The sequence below is a fragment of the Myxine glutinosa genome, chromosome 5, assembly GCF_964187855.1.
Source record: "Myxine glutinosa chromosome 5, kmMyxGlut1.1, whole genome shotgun sequence".
NCBI lineage: Eukaryota > Metazoa > Chordata > Myxini > Myxiniformes > Myxinidae > Myxine > Myxine glutinosa.
This window is the reverse complement of record NC_136265.1, coordinates 188,417,416-188,440,172: the sequence shown is the minus strand read 5'-3', so window position 1 is coordinate 188,440,172 and position 22,757 is coordinate 188,417,416. Positions and strand designations below refer to the sequence as shown.

At 42.1% G+C, this 22,757-nt stretch overlaps 1 protein-coding gene across 3 annotated transcripts in view; it reads right to left on the bottom strand.

Annotated features, from left to right (window-relative positions):
- Positions 1 to 21,939, bottom strand: part of LOC137426586 (1-phosphatidylinositol 4,5-bisphosphate phosphodiesterase beta-4) — a 305,980-nt gene extending 284,041 nt beyond the window's left edge. For all 3 annotated transcript variants that reach the window (XR_013623650.1, XM_068115242.2, XM_068115243.2), the window contains exon 1: positions 21,591 to 21,939. The gene's annotated coding sequence lies outside the window, so the exon portion shown is untranslated. The remainder of the gene's footprint in view (positions 1 to 21,590) is intronic.
- Positions 21,940 to 22,757: the final 818 nt, after the last annotated feature.

Below are 22,757 nucleotides of genomic sequence, written 5' to 3'. Positions count from 1 at the left end.
GACCGCCGACGTTGGATTCAAAACAATATGCCAACCAATGAAATGTTCAGAGGGACACCCCTGTTACGTGTTCTCATAATATTATTATCACGTGCATTTGATACCTTAATTTGTACTCCATTTATCTCATCCTAATTCTTCAAGATCTCCAAACATGCAAAACTCGTTCCCCCACCTCATCCAAAAATGCACTATGGTAGGTCCATAGATAAGCTTGACAGGGGGCTCCTCTTTCTGACTCCCCATTTATTTATCTTTCCTTCCCTCTTCCTTGTACTCTGTAGCCGCGGCTAACACAATAAATGAGTTTGGGGGAGCATCTTGTCCAGCCTGGATCAGGAACATCCATGGATACGTGTTTTGGGCTTGTTTGCCCTCATCAGCATGGAGCAGAAGCTCCTCCCCAGAATGATCTGATCAAACACTACAAGACATAAAGTCAAGATCAGACACAAATACCAGGAAACAAGTGGTACTAGGAAGCAAGTGCCACTTCAGCTATTGCTGCATGCCTTTGCCCAACAGGTTAATGTAGACCCTGTGGGTGGTGTAAAAGTAGAGCCTCAATTAGGCCATTGTAGAGCCTAATGAGGCCACTGCAGAGTCTAAAGCCCCTGTCACACCTTGACGATTTAGCCAGCGTATGCCGACGTATCAAAATTGAGTGCTGGTGTGAGTCATACGCTGGCATACGTCGACAAATTTTGTGCATGCACGAAATTTGTCGACGAGCTCGGCGTACTACGACGTATGCCAGCGTGCTTCAGCGTGCTCTTAACGTAGCCAAATTTTTCATATGTCGGCATACGCTGGCTAAAACGTCAAGGTGTGACAGCGGCTTTATGAAGCCAATAGTCGAAGCCATTCTGGCCTAACAACCCACAACTGGGTTTTAAGCATGGAAAGAGCAGAGGATATGAGGTGGAAGAATACAGCGAGATCACCGACTTCTCTGCGATGGGAAAGTGATTGGTCCATACATTTAGCTTCAGCACGGGGATTCTATTTGTCTTTAAGGCCTTGCCGAACATCAAGCTTCCACAGCATCAAGGTGTAAGGCAGGAGAGCCAGCCCAAGAAAGGGGAGAGCAGTACCCCATCAAGCTGTGGATGAAGGTCTCGTAGGTGGATAGTAGTTCAGGTGTGCCAAGGAAGGACTTTGTTGGTGACTGGTTTTCGAGGCCAACTTTGAAATATGATTGGTCCAAGAAAAATGGCGTGCTGACGAGGAGGGGAGTGTCGTTGAAGCTGAAGGGAAAGGTGTAAGCTGAATGTGTGAGAAGTGTTATGATTTATGGGAGCGAGACATGGGTAATGAACGTAGAGCAGCAACGAAGGCTGGAAAGGGTGGAAATGCGAATGGTTCGGTGGATGTGTGGAGTATTGTTGAGGGAGAGGAAGACAAATGATGAATTGTGAAAGATGATGGAATAGAGCCTGTGATTGATGCTGTGAAGAGAAACAGGTTGAGATGATTTGGTCATGTGTTGAGGAAGGATGAAAGTGACTGGTTGAGAAGAGTGATGGAAATGAATGTAGAAGGAAGTAGAGGACGGGGAAGACCGAGAAAGACTTGGCTGAAGATGGTGGAAGAAGAAATGCGAGCAAGGGGGTTAACAAGGGGAGATGAAGAAAATAGGGCAAAATGGAGAAGATTGTCATGGAGACCGCAAGGCTAACCCCCGCTCTAGCAGGGAAAATGGCCTTAAAATGCATGTTGTTGTTTGTTTGTATTGGTCCAAGAAAGATCATAGGGAAGAAATGTTGTTGATAGTCATTTTCGTTCTGTCCTAGCACAGCTTCAGGGTGAAACTCAGGAGGGACGAGGCTGAGGGGAAGGATGGGCCAGTGTTACAAAAATGACTTTGGGGTTAATGAGGTTTTAATTTATTAATCAGTTATCTCATTATGAATGGTATGATGTGTTTGTAATACCAATTAGCAATGACTAGGATTGGATGTCTAGGAAGCTCCTTGTCACCCTAGCACATGTGGCTGTCTCTTTTCCAAACATGGTGAATTCACATGTCCGACCCATGCACACGTTAGCTTGGTGACAACACGTGTGCCACTTTGTCGCCACAGGGAAATGTGTGTGACCTTCACGAAACAAGAGAGATAAGTGGAGAAAGACCGAAGTGGCAAACTGTGGTTTGAAGTGTGAGTTACGGAGTGGTGAGCTGCTTGTGTTCATCTTGCACCAGGGAAACTCATCACAGAGGTCAGTCATTTTGTGTCATTTTCAGCCAGGGTTACACATTCTTCAGAGTAATGGGTGAGTTTGTACAGGCATAGCTTTGCCTTTGGTTTCGTAATATGTGAATATGCTTTGGTTTATCGAGGGATTTCTGGTATGGGGTTTACTGGCAGGGGTGTTAAGTTGGTTTACAGTTGCGGTTAAACAAAGACTGGACTCTGAATCCGAACATCTCGGATATCTTTTCTTCGACACTAAAAGTTTGCTCATGAGTCACACATTCTTCCCGTTGGGAATCTTGGGAAGTTGTTATCTCCATTTGCGGGTTTCAGAAGGTGGAACGCAGTCCTCTCTGGACCCAAACTATCAACCTCTATTTTGGTAAAGGATCATGTGTCATGGACCAAACTGTAAGGTTTTCTTATTCTCAAAGTTTTGTTACGAGGACTCTTTTCAGATCATCAATGAACAGCTTCCAACAGTAGTTTGTGTGTAGTAATATTCCCAGGGATGCTTTTTAAGATCTCCTTGAGGTTCGTCTTCATCACTTCCATTGCTCCAACTATCACTGGCACAATGTCGGCACTCTTCGATGTCTTTGTTAATACCGTTTCACAATAACTGATTTTACAACATTGGTTGTGATTTTAAAAAAAAGGCATACACTGTAAAACACATTTAAGTAAATGAATGAATTAAATTAATCTCCAAGGGTAATCATGTTCACAAATCCAGGAAACCAAGTGCTTGGGTGAACAAAGTTTCCTGCGATCGAAAGTTTGACCCAAACATTTTTTTTTCCAAATACATTCACTGAATGAACAATGTTCATTTCGAAATCGAACTTCTTTTTAGCACAAGTCAAGGCTCGAGGAGGAGCCAAATTGACTGACCAGCAGAGGGGATCAAGTGGACAAGTTGGTTATTTTTTTTTACATGATGAGAAGAGGAATGGCAGGATTGGTAGGGATGCGAGGGATGAACAAGAGTTGTTGTTGTTGTTGTACAGCCCTGGACGGTTCTCTCAAACAAGCCCGCGACACGGAGACAGCCGAACGATCTCTCAGGAGCGACCCAGATATCCCCCACATCCAGGATGGTGTACCTTCGCCTTCACAAAGTTAGGGCCATAACACAGAGAGAGAGAGAGAGAGAGAGAGAGAGAGAGAGAGACAGAGACAGACAGAGAGAGAGAGAGAGAGAAGAGGGAAACGTCCAGTCCATGGTGGCCAATCGGCACTCTGACCGTGACCTCACTGCCCTGACAAATCCGGGCAGCTGGGAAGAATGGGGAAGATTTGGCCCCTGACTTGCGTTGGGAGGTACAACCACCACAAAGAGGCGTCTCTGATAGTTATCAACAAGAGTTGTTGTTGTTGTTGTTGTTGTTGTTGTGCAGTCCCGGACGGTTCTCTCGAACAACTCAACGGCACAGCGACAGCCAATGTATCCCCCAGGAGTGACCCAGATATCCCCCACATACAGGATTGTGTGCCCTCGCCTTCACAAAGTCAGGGCCACAACAGAGTGAGAGAGAGAGAGAGAGAGAGAGAGTGAGAGTGAGAGTGAGAGTGAGAGACGAGAGGGAAAGATCCGGTCCATGGGGACCGATCAACACTCTGACCGTGACCACGCTGCCCTGACGAATCCGGGCAGCAGGGAAAAATGGGGAAGACTTGGCCCCCGACTTCTGTTGCGGGGTACAACCACCACAAAGAGGCGTCCATGATAGTTGTCAACAAGAGTAGAAGAGCCTAGTAGTGGTTTTCAGATAAATCTTGAGGTGGGCAGCATTGCAGTGCATTATTGCTTATTCAAACTCAAAATATTTTTGACATTTCAACCTTTCGAGAAATATCAGTTTCCAAAAGCAAAAAAATAATCCCACACATTACTTCCATAGCAACTGAGCAACATTCTTCACAATTTTGTTTTCCCCTCCGAAAACAAGTATCGAACATTGCAAGTTATCAGCATTACATCGTTACCATGTTGCACCAGTCTCCTAACCACGAGTTTTTCAACCGAATGCACCTGGCACGAAAACTTCCGAAATTGCCTGAACAATTCAACGTGAATTACGCATTTGTTTGTTTTTTCATCACAACAAACGTGACGAACAACTATATGAAATGACTATCTCGATGGGGGAGACGTGTGCTTAGACGTGATGAGTGCTGACGAAACGGTGATGAGTGCCTGCAGTGCATCTTGTAAATCTTTTATCAATGTTTGCAGCTGCGGTATGGCTTTCCTGTAGCAGTGTGCATTGTGGTTAATGTTCAACCGAAGAACTTTACGCATGCATTATTTTGATATTCACATGACGTACAGTGCGCAGTATTGTTGAAGACAAGCCGGTCTGATGGTCAAATCAAAAAGTCAAACCATAGTTGTTTTTATGTAATTAAAAAAAAAAATACTAGATCTTTCCAACTATTTTGCACGAAAGCCATCTCAGTAGGAAAAAACAACAACCGTACAAATCCCAGCTCAGACAAATGTAACTACATTGGGTTAAATTGTCCCACAATGCTTCATTTTCTCAATGCATTTTTAAATGCAGCCAATGCGGTGCTGTACTGTTTTGTTATGCTGGATTAAGATCTTAGGGTCTTGAGTTTGAGCCCCTGTCGTGCTGTTAAATAGCACCAGGTGGGTAGTCATCCCTCCGAGGTCGGCCGCATACGAAATGATGAGTCTTGTTGCAAGGAAGTCTTAAAAAAAACTGAAATAATAGCAAAAAGGTTAAAAATAAACATATAAATGTTGCTATTTTTTTCAGCAAAATACATATCTCAAAGAGACTACAGTATGTATTCAAATCCTGAGTAACTTTTCCACAATGGTTCCAAAGACTAATCAAATAAATAGCCAATTACAATCCATTCACTGCAAGGACCCGCAAATGGTGCAGCGATGTCACATTACGACCGACCGCCTTTAGCGTTATTAGATATCTGATGGATATCCATAGCTCCATCACCCCATATAGTGCTGTAGGCTACACGATGTATATACAGTGTTGTAGGTCGTGGGATGACAAGATGGCTGTCTATTTCCATCTATGTACTTTATAACCTTTCAGGATAAGAGACTCCCTCCTACTCTCAGTGCATAGAAAGACATTTTGTGTTTATATTTGAAAATATAAAACTGCTCCTCAAGATTTATCATCTCATCATCGCTATGCAGAGCGTTGGTGCTGCAGGAGCACTTACTATATAAGCCACAATCCTGGACAGGTAGCCACTCTGACTCAGGAAGTCAGGGCAATAATTTGGAATTTGTTCAGCTTGCCAGAAATGACTCGCATAATAATGGTGAAAGACACCGTTGTAGGATCTATAACGTATACCAACTAATACCTGCAGACGAGACACCAAGCTCAAGGCCCATCAGAGAGAATGAGCAGTTTGTGATGCAAGTGCACGCTGCCTGCGAAACACCAATCCGACATTTTATAGTCTGGTTGCCAATGGAGTCCAGACCGAACAGCTCAAATATAAGTGTGCTACCCACCTGAACCATCTTCTCAAACGATAACGACTATTCTCAACCTTCCATGAATTAGACAACATCCTATAAATCTTTTAACAGTGAACCTTGTTGATGCTGTTGCTCTTCTGCAAGAGATTTTCTATTCATATGTACCAAGGTCAAAACTTTGAACAAACCAACAGGCAACCAAAGCTTACACTTTATCTGCAAGGTAAGCACTCAAGTTACTGAGTGCCGCCCAAAGCTGCAGCAACATGCAATAAATCATGGGTGTAATCCTGCATGCCAGAACTTGAAGGGCATGTTGGGAGAAGGCCCTAAGGACATGAAAAGGAAAATAAACAGAGCTAGAGCAAGCAATGTGTGAGCAGAATGTGAGAAAAATGTCACCGTCTTCATCCGGTTCTGCATGATAGACATCAGAGCGTAGGTAAACGACTTCAGAGCTACAGATCGTTTACCAAGGCATAGAAGACCTCGAGAATATCAATCCCGAGGATTCGCGACTCCCCAAGCCCAAGAGCTCCAAGGCTGAAAATGTGATTGGAAATGTCGGCAATTGGCCAATAGGAATACGATATCCTTAGAGACTGCAAAAAAAAACAAAAAAACTAGAGGTTCCAGGGAACCTGAACTCAACTGGTCAATATCAATATGGTTAGAATATGCATAATAGAACCACAAACTATATAGTTTATATGTGCTAAAGAGGCACAGTAACGTTGAAGGTATCTCATGTTTAAACAGGAAACGAGAAAAAATTGAGTTTTAAGTGAGGCATGAAAAGTAAAACTACAATTAATTTTCTCAATTACTTTTTTCAATATGGCCGCCATGCCACGCCCATTTTTGGGCGTGCAACACCCAAATGCAATCCCAAACTAGTTTATGTCTTAAAGATGCTGCATAACAATTTTCATCAAATCTCATCAATATTTGTGACTTTTAGAGCGTAGACGTCGAATTGTTTACAGACGACAGACAGACAGACAGACAGACAGACGACGGACACTGGGTGTCGACAAAAACTCAGCTGGACATAGTCCAGTTGAGTTAAAATAAAGAAATTCGGAAAATTGCGGGATTCCAAGTTGCATATATTTGACAGGCCAACCTGGAATGTTTTTCATTTATGCTTTTTCATGTAGGACCTGGAGGTGATACCAATGCCGGTCAAAGTCTTGCACAGGAGGAATGATCATGATGTCATCCTGCTCCGAGTATAAGGACTGTCCAAGTTCAACCAAATTTTGGTACGGAACATGAGTTTTTGTCTCTTGTGGTATAAAGCTGGCCAGGGTATGTCATGCAACAACATCTCGAGGATCAGACATCGTGCGTGAAGCATCATATCAAAATTGGACGTGTCTTTTGAACTTGACTTGACAGTCTTACAGTTGGGTGAAGGCACAGGTAGTGCTGAAGACCATTTTGATTTGACTTTGATTTTGAAGACAATTGTAAGGCGTGTTGATATCTGTAAGTCATCTTGCATGTACTGAAAGCTGTACACAGCCCAAGAGACATGCCTTATCCAACACATTGGCCATTACATGCCCACGCTTAAGCAAAGTGTTTTTCCAATGAATCCCACAGTGGTGTGGTGTCCGACTGTGTGAATACTCTATTTCCATTTCAACTAATTCACAATTCCATTTAAGAATGTACCATTCATGTCTGCCTTGTAGATTCGCCCATAAATGGCAGTGCCCCATCATAAATCATGAATCATATTCGATCATACGAATCATATAAGCCTGGTGTTGGCTTAACGGTTCATGGGGCTGGCTTAAGATCTTAGGGTCTTAATTGAGTTTGAGCCCCTGTCGTGTCGTTTAAATAACACCAGGGTGGTTGACCCAGCAGGTCATCCTTCGGAGTTCTCCAAAATGAGTGCCAGCTTACTGGTAACGGGCGCTACATCAGCGGCGCAGCTGCGCTTCCAGAAAATGATGGAGCGAGAAGCCGCAGGCTGCATCCGAAATGGCAACATATTCAATTTTGTTCAATCATACAAAAGTTTTAATGTTCTTCAAGAAAATCTTTACCAGTCCTTATTACCTTTTCCAATTTTTCAAAATCGAGACACAGCACACCGGCAACAAATGCAGAGTTATTAGAATCTCAACAACAAAAAAAGTCAATGATGGGTTTGGAGGGTGGTCAACACAACCTTGAGAGGTCAACAAGCGATTGTATATCTTACAGATAAAAGCAGGGAGTTATCTTACGATAAGGTGAATGAATGAATGAATGATCGTTTTGAGGCCATTTTCCCCGCAAAAGCGGGGGTTAGCCTTGCGGGCCCCGTGACAATCATGGTTCCCTGTTTGAGGCAATGTTTTTATGGCCGGATGCCCTTCCTGACGCCAACCCTTGGTCACGCTCTTACGATACGCAGGGATACGGTGTACCTATTCTAAATCGGGGTAAACACCGTGATCATTCATCCCAGCAAGCTGGTACTCAATTTGCCGACCTCGAAAGGATGACAGGCTGAGTCAACCCCCCTGGCGTTAATTCAGCGATCGACCGGGATTCGAACCCAGGATCCTAGGATCCCAAGCCGGCACCCTAACCGCTAAGCCAACACCAGGAGGAGTCTTCCGGTTCACAAGACGTTGTTGTGGAGGAGTCTTCCGGTTCACAAGACGTTGTTGTGGAGGAGTCTTCCGGTTCAAAAGACGTTGTTGTGTAACAGTCTTCCAGTTCACAAGACGTTGTTGTGGAGGAGTCTTTCGTTTCACAAGAAGTTGTTGTGGAGGAGTTTTCCGGTTCACAAGACATTGTTGATCTATGTAATACCGGCACCATCCGCACAATAGAGATTAGTGGTGGTGTCTGCAGAAATCTGTTGTCAGATTACGATAAGGTGATAAATTATATTGTGCTGTGAATACTACGAATACTATTCAGGCAGCTGGTGATAAACATGAAAATCTACTTGCTGTGGATTTTAAAAATCTTCCCAGTATGTTTACCATCCTAAAAGCAAACTATAACTTTGGCTTGGGTTTAGACGATGCAATGGGGAAAAAATGCCTGTTAAAAAGAAGGAGAAAAACAGTGGATCGTAAATCAATCAATCACCTCCACTCATTTGTTCCTCTCTTTTCCCACCTGTGGAACCAACTTCCACATTCTACAACTATTGGGGATGTCTCTTCGCGGTGGTTGTACCTCCCAACGCAAGCCATGGGCCAAACCTTCCGCATTCTTCCCTGCTGGCCGGATTTTTCAGGACAGCGCGGTCACGGTCAGAGTGCCGATCGGTCCACATGGACCCGGCCCTTTCTCTCTTGTCTCTGTCTCTTTTATTCTCTCTCTCTTTCACACCCTGTCTCTCTAACTCTGTAGTGGCCCTGACTTTGTGAAGGTGGGGGTACACCATCCTAGATGTGGGGATGTCTGGGTCGCTCCTGCAAGATCGATCGGCTGTCTCCGCGCCACGGGCTTGTTCGAGAGAACTGTCCAGGTCTATACAACAACAACAACATCTTCCACATTCTCTTCAATCTCATCCTTCCCTCCAGGTGTTCAAGACAGCTGTTCATGACCATCACATATCAACCCCGAATCCAAAACCATTATCTTTTCTACCCTCGGCAAACCCCACCCCAATCCCTCCTCCTTCCAAATTTCCAGTTTTCACTCCTGAGTTTCCTTCTGTATTAATCTTGTCCACCCATTGCATCCTCTCCTGCCCCCCATCTCTCCCTACACCGATAGTGTGCCCAAGTCTCACTCGACATTGGCCTTCAACTCTGCTGTTGGCGTTTCTCCCTATCTCTACTCCTACTTTTGTCCTGTTGTGTCCTGATCCGTTCAGTGTACTCGTACGAGCTCTTCCACGAGCCTCGACTATGTATACAAAAAATATTTAATGCGATCTTAAAGATGGTCAAACGCATTTAGAATCCGATTCTTTAAAAAAAAAACTGCAGCAAATGCTTCCTCTTTCTGTTAAACATCTGTCTTGTAAATGCACGTTTTACCAATATTCAAATTTGAATTGTTTCTTTTTGGTTACACGATTGGTGAGGATTGAAGCCGAGTTGTTGGTACGGTGTGCCGGTAGATTAGAGCAGAAATGAAAGGTTTTGCAAGATTTTGCACACAATGGCTGACTCTTTTTGAAGGGTTGTTTTAAACAACTGAAGGTATGAAATGGATATGGATGATGACAGCCAAATAAAAAACATGCACTGTTCTTCTGAGGCTTCACATAACTGCGTGTTGATGTTCCGGGAATTCACGAGCAAACAAAGTGGAAGAACACCAAACTTGCAGTTCCAAATTTATCTCAACACAGCACTAACATCTCTTATGACAGCAACACATTCAAAATGTATTAAATGATTTCAACTGCGTTGACAAATTGTATTCCTATGCTGGTTCAAAAAAGGAGAAAAAGAAAGCAAGTTAATTAAATGTTATACTGCCGGTACATTTTGTCATCGCTCGTGCAAGAGCTAAACAATCAAACATCTTCTCTGTAGTGTTGTTTAGCTCTTTTACGAGCCTCAATCATTGTACAAAATGAAAATTAAGCAAAGCCAATGCATTATTTGTCTCTGGGGCAGCCCAGACACATCTCAGTCTACACCTGGCACTTTCCCGTCGCACTGCGATAAATTTTGTTTATTTGAAACGTTGCACATGGAGAACACAACGCCATAGATGGAGGTGATGGGTAAAGCGATGGTGGGAGATGAGGAATGGGGTCTGCACTATATTTATTTGATTCCAACTGTATTTATATGAAAAAAAAACATTTCTTGTTATAGTCAACCACATAACAAAGTGCAAGGCCAGAGAGAAGTGGAAATGATCACAAGAGAGTACAGTTCATCTGCCACTTTTTGTAAGACAGTGAAAATATGAAGATACCTATAAGTAAAAAGAAACAAACAAGAGAGCAACTCATCCACCAAGTTTCTTATGAATGCGTAAACAACTTATTGAGATATCGTGCTCACTGACAAACAAACAAACAGACAGACAGACAGACAGACAGACAAACAGGGGTGAAACATAATGTCCGCCCACCTTTGGTGTCAAAGGTAACAAAGGACTGGCCTTTCACAGTGAACGATAATACTGCTCTTGGTTATTACACCCTGAGTTTTATGAATCAAAAGTCCTCTGCCACTGGAGGGAAGTGCACAGCCTTGAGTAGGGAGGATATTTTCATGGTCAAACTTTTCTGGGAGAATTATAAGCACTGGCCATTCCACGTGTTGACATTCTCACAAATAACATATCAACAATCTCGCCTCTTTCTTTTTGTTTACAGTGCACAACTAACCAATTATGAAGTGGAGGATAACGATAGGCAATAGGATCAGCTGTAGGATATTTCAACACCGAGTTCTGGCAAATGTGAAACTCGCATTACAACCTCAAAAAACATATGGAAACTAGAACGGCACTCAGCAGAGAACATACCTCCACCTGGTTGGCCATATCATTCAATTGTGAAGAATCACTTAAAAAATTAAATAATTATCATATCCGAATTCATATTCAGATCTTCACCAAAATCGAATCTATTCGTCCTTGCCAGACACCCAACCGGTCCACCAAGTTTCGTCCAAATCCGTCCACAACTTTTTGAGATATCCTGCCATGTATCATTTTTGGCCCGATCTCCCAATGGTGAAGAACCACTTAAAAATTTCTAGTAGCCGGATCCGAATCCGGATCTTCACCAAATTATAATCATTTCGTCCTTGTGAAATATGCTACATCTCTGCAAAATTTCATCCGAATCCGTCCACAACGTTTTGAGATATTTTGGTCACAAACAAACAGACAGGCAAACAGATGAAAAATCGGTCAGAGACCGAGGACTTGCCGGAATGTACTTTTTTTTATTGGCCATTTTGGATCAAGTTTTTCGGTTTTTCCAAGATGGCGGCCGAACCACGTGACCGAACCACGTGACCGATGACGTCATCATTATTTGTTTTCTAAACTAATTTATTCCTAGATTATGCTGAAGAAATTTCATCTTGATCGATGAAGTTTTGTACTTGTGATTTTATGACGTCATAATGGAGGCACCTATGACATCATCATTAACATATTTGTATTCCCCATGGAGAGTTCTTTACAATGAGCCATGTCTCAATTTTTTCTATTCAGCACTTTCAGAGATTATAGAGGTGCAAAGTTTTTCGGTTTTTCCATGATGGCGGCCGAACCACGTGTCCGATGATGCAATTTATTTTTTTTCTCCACCAGTTTATGCCAACATGTCGCTCAAGAAATTGCATCTTGGTTGGATGAAGTTTTGTACTTGTCGAATTATGACGTCATAAAGGAGGCACCTATGACATCATCATCATCACCATAATTTATTCCCCATGGAGAGTTCTTTACAATGAGCCATGTCTCAATTTTCTATTCAGCACTTTCGGAGATATAGAGGTGCAAAGTTTTTTGTTTTTCAAAGATGGTGGCCGAAGCACGTGACCGACGACGTCATCGTTATTTTTTTCTCCACCAGTTTATGCCGACATGGCGCTCAAGAAATTGCATCTTGATTGGATGAAGTTTTGTACTTGTCGAATTATGACGTCATTATGGAGGCCTTGGGCCGAGAGTTAAAAATTGGGCACAGTCTATTCCAGGGCAAGACAAATATGTGTGTAAAGTATGGCGATTCTATGTGCAACTGTGTAGACGTAGTACTACGCACAAACAGACAGACAGACAAACAGACAGACACAAACCAACCAACCAACATACTTGCCGGAATCTTTTCCGGCAAGTAACAAACAGACAGGGGTGAAAACATAACCTCCATCCACCTTTGGTGGCAGAGGAAACTAGAATGGCACTCGGTAGAACGCATACCTCCGCCAGGCTGAACAGTTTATGTTTTGTATCCCACTGATAGGCCGGATCTGGATTCGGACCTGAACCAAAATCTAAATCGGCTTGTTCTTGTCACCGAACCAACTCGCCCACCAAGTTTAGTCATAACTCGTCCATAACTTTTATAAATTATCATGTTATACAGTGCATTCAGAAAGTATTCAGACCCCTTCACTTTTTCACATTTTGTTATGTTGCAGCCGTATGCTGAAATCGTTTAAATTCATTTTTTCCCTCATCAATCTACACTCAATACCCCATAATGACAAAGAGAAAACAGGATTTTAGGAAGTTTTGCAAATTTATTAAAAAGAAAAAACTGAAATTTCACATTGACATAAGTATTCAGACCCTAGTTGAAGCACCTTTGGCAGCGATTACAGCCTCGAGTCTTCTTGGGAATGACGCGACAAGCTTTGCACACCTGGATTTGGGGATTTTCTGCCATTCTTCTCTGCAGATCCTCTCAAGCTCTGTCAGGTTGGATGGGGACCGTCGGTGGACAGCCATTTTCAGGTCTCTCCAGAGATGTTCGATTGGGTTCAAGTCAGGGCTCTGGCTGGGCCACTCAAGGACCTTCACAGAGTTGTCCCCAAGCTACTCCTGCGTTGTCTTGGCTGTGTACTTAGGGTCATTGTCCTGTTGGAAGATGAACCTTCGGCCCAGTCTGAGGTCCTGAGCGCTCTGTTTCAGGTTTTCATTAAGGATATCTCTGTACTTTGCTCCGTTCATTGTTCCCTCAACCCTGACCAGCCCCCCAGTCCCTGCTGCTGAAAAACACCCCCACAGCATGATGCTGCCACCACCATGCTTCACTGTTGAGATAGTATTGGGCAGGTGATGAGCGGTGACTGGTTTTCTCCAGACATGACGCTGAGAATTGAAGCCAAACAGTTCAATCTCGGTTTCATCAGACCACAGAATCTTGTTTCTCACAGTCTGAGAGTCCTTGAGGTGCTTTTTTGCAAACTCCAGGCGGGCTTTCATGTGTCTTTCACTGGGGAGAGGCTTCCGTCTGGCCACTCTGCCATAAAGCCCAGATCGGTGGAGTGTTGCAGTGATGGTTTTCCTTCTGGAAGTTTCTCCCATCTCCACACAGGATCTCTGAAGCTCAGCCCGAGTGACCATCGGGTTATTGGTCACCTCTCTTACCAAGGCCCTTCTCCCCCGATTGCTCAGTTTGGCCGGGCGACCAGCTCCAGGAAGAGTCCTGGTTGTTCCAAACTTCTTCCATTTAAGAATTATAGAGGCCACTGTGCTCTTGGGAACCTTCAATGCAGCATAAATTTTTCTGTAGGCTTCCCCAGATCCAGACCCCTGATCCAGATTCCAGATCCAGCTTCCCCAGATTGTGCCTCGACACAATCCTGTCTCTGAGCTCTGCAGGCAGTTCCTTCAACCTCATGGCTTGGTTTTTGCTCTGATATGCATTGTCAGCTGTGAGACCTTATATAGACAGGTGTGTGCCTTTCCAAATCATGGCCAATCAATTGAATTTACCACAGCTGGACTCAAATCAAGGTGCAGAAACATCTCAAAGATGATCAAGAGAAATGGGAGGCACCTGAGTTAAATTTCAAGTGTCATCGCAAAGGGTATGAATACTTAAGTCAATGTGATATTTCAGTTTTTTCTTTTTAATAAATTTGCAAAACTTTCTAAAATCCTGTTTTCTCTTTGTCATTGTGGGGTATTGAGTGTAGATTGATGAGGGAAAAAATTAATTTAAACGATTTCAGCATAAGGCTGCAACATAACAAAATGTGAAAAAAGTGAAGGGGTCTGAATAGCTAATTTCTGAATGCACTATATATCACTTTTCGCCTGACCTCTCAATCGTGATGAATCACTTAAAAATTAAATAATGCTTGTATCCAAATCCATATTCAGATATTCACCAAAGTCGAATTGAATCGTCCTTGTCACATACCCAACCTCTCCAACAAGTTTCGTCCAAATCCGTCCATAACTTTTTGAGATATCGTGCTATGTATCGGTTTTAGCCCTATCTCCCAATGGTGAAGAATCACATTAAAAATTATAGTAGCCGTATCCGGATTCCGGATCTTCAACAAAATCTTATCATTTTGTCCTTGTCACATACACTATCCCTCTGCCAAATTTTGGCCGAATCCATCCACAAAATTTTGAGATATTTTGTTCACAGACAGACAGACAAACAAACAAATGAAAAATCACTCATAGAACAACACTCAGCAAAACAGAACAAAGTAGAATGGTACTCAGTAGAGCATCCTTTTGATCTCAAAAATAATTAGTGGTTGAATTCAGTGACCTGATATGCAAATTGTCTTCACAGTTTAAGTTAATCAGATAAAAATTGACAATTTTAGAAATTTGGCCTATGTTGACCTTTTGGCCTCATGTTGACCTCAAAAATTGATGGTGGTTGGTTTCAGTAAGCTGATATGCAAATCCTATTCAGATTTCAAGTCAATCAGATAAAAATTGAGCATTTTGGTAATTTGAAATTTTAGAAATTTGGCCTATGTTGACCTTTCGGCCTATGTTGACCTCAAAAATTGTTGGTGGTTGGTTTCAGTAAGCTGATATGCAAATCCTATTCAGATTTCAAGTCAATCGGATAAAAATTGAGGATTTTAGAAATATGAAAAAAGTGGTTGACCTTTGGCCTATGTCCTTTTGGCCTTTTGACCTCAAAAATATATAAGATTTTGTCGGACCACGAACTCTACCATTTGGTGAGGTTTCGTGAAGATCAGTTTAAAATGGTGACCTGCACGCAAGTATAAGTAACACACTAACACACACACACACACACACACACACACACACACACACACACGCGCGCGCGCACACACACACACACACACACATTTTACACACAAAGTAACATTTTAACATTTAACATTTAACATTTTACACACAAAGTAACAAACGGACAGACAGCGGTGAAAACATAACCTCCATCCACCTTTGGTGGCAGAGGTAAAGAAGTCCTTTAATTTAGTAAATTCTTAACCCAGTATATTAAACTATCACCTGACTACAAATCGAAGCCTGGTGTTGGCTTAGTGGTTAGGGTGTCGGCTTGGGATCCTAGGTTCGAATCCCGGTCGATCCCTGAATTAACGCCAGGGGGGTTGACTTAGCCTGTCATTCTTCCGATGTCGGCAAATTGAGTACCAGTTCACTGGTAATTCCCTGTGTGTCGCAAGAGTCGACTAACAGGGTTGGCGGCAGGAAGGGCATCCGGCCGTAAAACATTGCTTCAAAAAGGGGACCACGGTGCCCGAAAAAGGCCAACCCCTGCTCTGCGGGGAAAAATGGCCTCCAAAGGTGGTTCTGACTATAAATCGAAGCAAATTAGCTTCGAATGGGCATGACGTTCACTCATAGGTCTAGTCCGCGGGTCATATACATTAATTGTCTAGAAAAAGTCCATACTGTTTATACACAAGTTAAAAAAGAGGGAGAACCAGAAATGACACTTATATTCGCTGCACGACCACCTATTTCTGTGCATAGTCACCACGTTTTTATCAAATCATTGTAGCAATGGATGAGGTCATTATTCAGGGGATGTTTAAACTGCCGATAAATAACACCTTCAAGGGCAGCCTATGCATGACGTGGCAGTCTCTTCTCCATGTTCTCTTGTCGGTGGTCTACCTGAGGGCAGGTTCTTTCTCTCAACAAGTCTCCATCCTATCCTCGGCTTTCCTTTTTATTTCAGCATACTCTTCATTTCATCCAGTAGGGATACTTTGTATCCCCTCTCTCTGTAATTTTCATAAGATCTTCAACAAGGCTCTCCAATGAAACAATCTCAGTTTGACAATCAGTCGGAACTTGTTGAACTAACTGAACCCGTAGCACATGTCTTGACTTCAACTGTATCAATTAAACTGACTTATGAAACTCAAAATATGGACATTTGAAATTTACTTCGCTTTCATGTTGCTTACTTCTAACCTCTAAGCAGATGTCTTTAGTAAAGGAAAGAAATTACAATTGCCTTGGCACCGAGCTCGGTAACAATATCCAAAAGTTCCGATAAAAAACTCAATCAAAGCACAAACAGGATTTTGGAGACAATTCACTGTTATAAGATTTCTAACAGAAGCAGACAATAGCAAAAGAAAAAGGTGAACAGCTGGACAGAGAAAAAGATGGGTTTGAAGGATTAGAATATAATTCGGCTTTAAGAAAAGGTAACAAACACTAGACAAAGTTCAGGTGTGCCTTTTTTTGATTAAACCATTACCACGACAACCAAATAACAATTCCTTCAAGAGAAAGCAACAACTAACTTTCAATTTGCAATGTTTCAACCATGACATTGGCTTATCAGAGGAGGGAATAAAGTTCACATTTCTTGTATCGTTTCCATATTTTCACTCCAACAGAGAGCCCACATTCCTATAGTTTTGTTGTCCATGAAATTAGGGGAAATTGCATGAATTTTCTCTTTCTGATTCCATTTTAGGGTGGACCCCTCTTTTATTCCATTTCATTTCATTTTTATTTCCTTCATTCCATTTCAAAAAAGAAATGGCAAATTTCAGGGATTTGGGCTGTTGTCTGAAAAAAACTCAATAATTTATTTTTGATTCCTCAATGATTTTACCTGAATAGAGGCATGTATTTCACCTTGATGAAAATTTGTCTAAAAAAAATCAGAAATATTCATTTGATACGAGTTTCTATAGTCGTTCTGCTGCTCGTTACCAATGGCAGACAAGATTCTTGTTCTCAAACATTACATCTTGACCTTGATTTGGTGGGCATCGCTGACATTTGGTAATCAGATTAAAAGAAGGGGTTAAATGTTGAGAAACAGGTTTGGGTATATCTGACCTTTGGTAATCAGATTAAAAGAGGGGTTCAATTTTGAGAAGGTTGAGGTATATCTGACCTTTGGTAATCAGATTAAAAGATGGGTTCAAGTTTGAGAAACAGGTTGGGTATATCTGACCTTTGGTAATCAGATTAAAAGAGGGGTTCAAGTTTGAGAAACAGGTTGGGTATATCTGACCTTTGGTAATCAGATTAAAAGATGGGTTCAAGTTTGAGAAACAGGTTGGGTATATCTGACCTTTGGTCATCAGATTAAAAGAGGGGTTCAAGTTTGAGAAACAGGTTGGGTATATCTGACCTTTGGTAATCAGATTAAAAGATGGGTTCAAGTTTGAGAAACAGGTTGGGTATATCTGACCTTTGGTCATCAGATTAAAAGAGGGGTTCAAGTTTGAGAAACAGGTTGGGTATATCTGACCTTTGGTAATCAGATTAAAAGATGGGTTCAAGTTTGAGAAACAGGTTGGGTATATCTGACCTTTGGTCATCAGATTAAAAGAGGGGTTCAAGTTTGAGAAACAGGTTGGGGTATATCAGACCTTTGGTAATCAGATTAAAAGATGGGTTCCATTTTGAGAAGGTTGGGGTATATCTGACCTTTGGCAATCAGGTTAAAAGATGGGTTCAATTTATAGAAACAGGTTGGGTATATCTGACCTTTGGTAATCAGATTAAAAGAGAGGTTCAATTTATAGAAACAGGTTTGGGTATATCAGACCTTTGGGCAATCAGATTAAAAGAGGGGTTCAATTTATAGAAACAGGTTTGGGTATATCTGACGTTTGGGTAATCAGATTAAAACAGGGGTTCAATTTATAGAAACAGGTTGGGTATATCTGACCTTTGGGCAATCAGATTAAAAGAGGGGTTCAATTTATAGAAACAGGTTTGGGTATATCTGACGTTTGGTGCCTGGTGTTGGCTTAGCGGTTAGGGTGCCGGCTTGGGATCCTAGGATCCTGGGTTCGAATCCCGGTCGATCGCTGAATTAACGCTAGGGGGGTTGACTCAGCTTGTCATCCTTCCGAGGTCGGCAAATTGAGTACCAGCTTGCTGGGATGAATGATCATGGTGTGTACCCTGATTTAGAATAGGTACACCGTATCCCTGCACATCGTAAGAGGCGACCAAGGGTTGGCGTCAGGAAGGGCATCCGGCTTTAAAAACATTGCCTCAAAACAGGGAACCATGATTGTCATGGGGCCCGCAAGGCTAACCCCCACTCTAGCGGGGAAAATGGCCTTAAAACGATCATTCATTCATTCATTGACGTTTGGTGATCAGATGAAAAGAGGGGTTCAATTTTGAGAAACAGGTTTGGGTATATCTGACCTTTGCTAATCAGGTTAAAAGAGGGGTTCAATTTAAAGAAACAGGTTGGGTATATGTGACCTTTGGTAATCAGATTAAAAGAGGGGTTCAATTTATCGAAACAGGTTTGGGTATATCTGACCTTTGGTAATCAGATTAAAAGAGGGGTTCAATTGAAAGAAACAGTTTTGGGTATATCTGACCTTTGCTAATCAGGTTAAAAGAGGGGTTCAATTTATAGAAACAGGTTTGGGTATATGTGACCTTTGGTAATCAGATTAAATGAGGGGTTCAATTTTGAGAAACAGGTTGGGTATATCAGACCTTTGGTAATCAGATTAAAAGAGGGGTTCAATTTAAAGAAACAGGTTTGGTATATCTGACCTTTGGTAATCAGATTAAAAGAGGGGTTCAATGTATAGAAACAGGTTGGGTATATCTGACCTTTGGTAATCAGATTAAAAGATGGGTTCAAGTTTGAGAAACAGGTTGGGGTATATCTGACCTTTGGTCATCAGATTAAAAGATGGGTTCAAGTTTGAGAAACAGGTTGGGTATATCTGACCTTTGGTCATCAGATTAAAAGAGGGGTTCAAGTTTGAGAAACAGGTTGGGGTATATCAGACCTTTGGTAATCAGATTAAAAGATGGGTTCCATTTTGAGAAGGTTGGGGTATATCTGACCTTTGGCAATCAGGTTAAAAGATGGGTTCAATTTATAGAAACAGGTTGGGTATATCTGACCTTTGGTAATCAGATTAAAAGATGGGTTCAAGTTTGAGAAACAGGTTGGGTATATCTGACCTTTGGTAATCAGATTAAAAGATGGGTTCAAGTTTGAGAAACAGGTTGGGTATATCTGACCTTTGGTCATCAGATTAAAAGAGGGGTTCAAGTTTGAGAAACAGGTTGGGGTATATCAGACCTTTGGTAATCAGATTAAAAGATGGGTTCCATTTTGAGAAGGTTGGGGTATATCTGACCTTTGGCAATCAGGTTAAAAGATGGGTTCAATTTATAGAAACAGGTTGGGTATATCTGACCTTTGGTAATCAGATTAAAAGAGAGGTTCAATTTATAGAAACAGGTTTGGGTATATCAGACCTTTGGGTAATCAGATTAAAAGAGGGGTTCAATTTATAGAAACAGGTTGGGTATATCTGACCTTTGGGCAATCAGATTAAAAGAGGGGTTCAATTTATAGAAACAGGTTTGGGTATATCTGACGTTTGGTGCCTGGTGTTGGCTTAGCGGTTAGGGTGCCGGCTTGGGATCCTAGGATCCTGGGTTCGAATCCCGGTCGATCGCTGAATTAACGCTAGGGGGGTTGACTCAGCTTGTCATCCTTCCGAGGTCGGCAAATTGAGTACCAGCTTGCTGGGATGAATGATCATGGTGTGTACCCTGATTTAGAATAGGTACACCGTATCCCTGCACATCGTAAGAGGCGACCAAGGGTTGGCGTCAGGAAGGGCATCCGGCTTTAAAAACATTGCCTCAAAACAGGGAACCATGATTGTCATGGGGCCCGCAAGGCTAACCCCCACTCTAGCGGGGAAAATGGCCTTAAAACGATCATTCATTCATTCATTGACGTTTGGTGATCAGATGAAAAGAGGGGTTCAATTTTGAGAAACAGGTTGGGGTATATCTGACCTTTGGCAATCAGATTAAAAGAGGGGTTCAATTTATAGAAACAGGTTTGGGTATATCTGACCTTTGCTAATCAGGTTAAAAGAGGGGTTCAATTTAAAGAAACAGGTTGGGTATATGTGACCTTTGGTAATCAGATTAAAAGAGGGGTTCAATTTATCGAAACAGGTTTGGGTATATCTGACCTTTGGTAATCAGATTAAAAGAGGGGTTCAATTGAAAGAAACAGGTTTGGGTATATCTGACCTTTGGTAATCAGATTAAAAGAGGGGTTCAATTGAAAGAAACAGGTTGGGTATATCAGACCTTTGGTAATCAGATTAAAAGAGGGGTTCAATTGAAAGAAACAGGTTGGGTATATCAGACCTTTGGTAATCAGATTAAAAGAGGGGTTCAATTTATAGAAACAGGTTTGGGTATATCTGACCTTTGGTAATCAGATTAAAAGAGGGGTTCAATTTATAGAAACAGGTTGGGGTATATCTGACCTTTGGGCAATCAGATTAAAAGAGGGGTTCAATTTATAGAAACAGGTTGGGGTATATCAGACCTTTGGTAATCAGATTAAAAGAGGGGTTCAATTTATAGAAACAGGTTGGGGTATATCTGACCTTTGGTAATCAGATTAAAAGAGGGGTTCAATTTATAGAAACAGGTTGGGTATATCTGACCTTTGGGCAATCAGATTAAAAGAGGGGTTCAATTTATAGAAACAGGTTGGGGTATATCAGACCTTTGGGTAATCAGATTAAAAGAGGGGTTCAATTTATAGAAACAGGTTGGGGTATATCAGACCTTTGGGCAATCAGATTAAAAGAGGGGTTCAATTTATGGAAACAGGTTGGGTATATCTGCCCTTTGGTAATCAGATTAAAACATGGGTTAATTTTGAGAAACAGGTAACTTGGTTGAGGAATGATACACTTAAAGGTAGATTATGGCTATTGCCCCTTCATGGACTTTCAAAAGGAATTCGAAGATAAGCATTCCTTCTTAGGAAATTGGTTACACGCTTGCTTGTAATTACGTCAATCACACTATAGCTCAAGTCCAAAGCCGAGGATTAAATAACTCCCAGGACTAAATGTATATCCGAAGCACATTTGTCTCAAACCCAATCAATGACATATAAAACTGCTTCCTCTTAGCACTACCACACCAGACAAGGAAGAGATAACACATGCACACACATGGTCAATGCTTACCTATACAGAAGGCAGCTGCACATAAAACGCTTCCAGGAAGAAGGGCCTAGTACAAGATGGAGTGTGTACACGAGAACACTCTCTCATGCGGTGCTGTTCCATGTAGAACGGAACTCCTCGGCTGAATTGACGAAGCAGTCGCAACATTACACCAAACGAGGCGAGGCGGCCCTTCCCTTCTCTTCCCTCCCACCAAATATCCTCAACCACTCCTGCCTGCGCTTCAAGGGCCAAACATTATCACCCAGACTCTCTGGCCTCCCTCCCAGCGCTGCATTAGGCAGATGTAGCCTTTGTTTATCGCCGCAGGGGAACCTGTGCTGGAGAACAGCCATGCGCAAGCAGGTATACCCACTGCACACGAAAAATGTACTTTCGACATGAAAGAAAAGAATACATTATATAATAATTTCTACAAAAGCAAATAGAAATACAATATGGAGAAAAATGAGCCACCAAGCTTTATTTAATTTTCTTTTCACCTGTTTTAATGATTCACTGGTGACGTGCTCTTCTTCATAGTGCAGTCAATTTGGAACGCAGTAGATCCGAATCCAAATGAAAATGTGCGTGATTAATGTGGGCATCGTGCTTGGTGCCGTGAATAATCGAGACAATTACCTTTTGTGACATTTTGCGAATTTGCTTCACTCAAGTTTATGATAACCTATGAAATATGGTAATGAATATCAAGTTAGCAGTTGTCTAAGTTAAGGCAAGTAACAAGTAGAAAAAGCCCAAGTAACAATTATATATATATATATATGTAGAAAAACATAGAAACATATACAATATGATACGACATAAAAACATAATATATAAATAAGAACATAGAAACAACAAAATGTAACATAAAATGCAACATAGAAATATATTGTTGCGGAAACGGGGGACGGCTCTCCCGTTAGCAAGGGGTGGTTAGCCCCTTGTCCTGTTAAGCTGGCCGTCTCCCGGTCCTGGAACTATCCCGCTTCTTCGTGGGGTGAGATTGGCCGAGGTGATTGGTCAAGGGAGTCCCGTACACCTCCGCCAACCTCTCCACGAAGCCGGTGGATAGCCCCGTTCGAAACCACGGACAAGAGGTTATTTGCCGAGCGGGTTAACAGCCCGCGGTTCGAACCATTAGCAAAGACTCAACCCGATTCTGAGCGTTGGCCAAATCGTGCC